We start from the raw sequence: 1,323 nt of genomic DNA, 5'->3' as shown, positions 1-1,323 counted from the left end.
ACTTTTTGTTTGTTTCTTATCTCTTTCAAAACTACCTAACTAACTATCCCTCTCTAATTTTCGAAAATACCTCCATCTTTTTCAAAAATTCTTTTTAATTAATTAATTGTTTCAATTTTTAATTTTAATTTTAATTTTCTCCTAATTTTTGAAAATCACTAACCCCTTTTCAAAATTTTATTTTCGAAAATCCTCTTTCTCTCTCATCTCCTTCTATTTATTTATTCATCTACTAACACTTCATCTCACCCAAATTCGAACCCCCTCTTCCCTCTGAGTTCGAATTCTTCTCTTCTACATTCTTATTCTTCTTTTCTTCTACTCACACAAGGGAACCTCTATACTGTGGTAAAAAGGATCACTATTATTATTTTTCTGTTCCCTCTTTTTCATATGAGCAGGAGCAAGGACAAGAACATTCTTGTTGAAGCAAACCCTGAACCTGAAAGGACTCTGAAGAGGAAACTAAGAGAAGCTAAAATACAACAATCCAGAGATAACCTTACAGAATTTTTCAAACAGGAAGAGGAGATGGCAGCCGAAAATAATAATAATGCAAGGAGGATGCTTGGTGACTTTACTGCACCTAATTCCAATTTACATGGAAGAAGCATCTCCATCCCTACCATTGGAGCAAACAATTTTGAGCTTAAACCTCAATTAGTTTCTCTGATGCAGCAGAACTGCAAGTTTCATAGACTTCCATCTGAAGATCCTTTTCAGCTCTTAACTGAATTCTTGCAGATATGTGACACTGTTAAGACTAATGGAGTAGATCCTGAAGTCTACAGACTCATGCTTTTCCCGTTTGCTATAAGAGACAGAGCTAGAATATGGTTAGACTCTCAACCTAAGGATAGCCTGAACTCTTGGGATAAGCTGGTCAAGGCTTTCTTAGCCAAGTTCTTTCCTCCTCAAAAGCTGAGTAAGCTTAGAGTGGATGTTCAAACCTTCAGACAAAAGGAAGGTGAATCCCTCTATGAAGCTTGGGAGAGATACAAGCAACTGACCAAAAAGTGTCCTTCTGACATGCTTTCAGAATGGACCATCCTGGATATATTCTATGATGGTCTGTCTGAATTAGCTAAGATGTCATTGGATACTTCTGCAGGTGGAATCATTCACCTAAAGAAAACGCCTGCAGAAGCTCAAGAACTCATTGACATGGTTGCTAATAACCAGTTCATGTACACTTCTGAGAGGAATCCTGTGAATAATGGGACGCCTCAGAAGAAGGGAGTTCTTGAAATTGATACTCTGAATGCCATATTGGCTCAGAACAAAATATTGACTCAGCAAGTCAATATGATTTCTCAGAGTCTG

At 37.2% G+C, this 1,323-nt stretch overlaps 1 non-coding gene across 1 annotated transcript; it reads right to left on the bottom strand.

Moving 5' to 3' along the window:
- Positions 1-927: 927 nt before the first annotated feature.
- On the bottom strand, positions 928-1,035 carry LOC112752826 (small nucleolar RNA R71). Its single transcript, XR_003177239.1, has one exon. It is a non-coding gene; the product is annotated as a small nucleolar RNA R71 (small nucleolar RNA).
- Between the last annotated feature and the right edge of the window lie 288 nt (positions 1,036-1,323).

This window comes from Arachis hypogaea, chromosome 15 (genome assembly GCF_003086295.3).
Source record: "Arachis hypogaea cultivar Tifrunner chromosome 15, arahy.Tifrunner.gnm2.J5K5, whole genome shotgun sequence".
Classification (NCBI taxonomy): Eukaryota; Viridiplantae; Streptophyta; class Magnoliopsida; order Fabales; family Fabaceae; genus Arachis; species Arachis hypogaea.
This window is presented reverse-complemented; position numbering and strand designations above follow the sequence as displayed.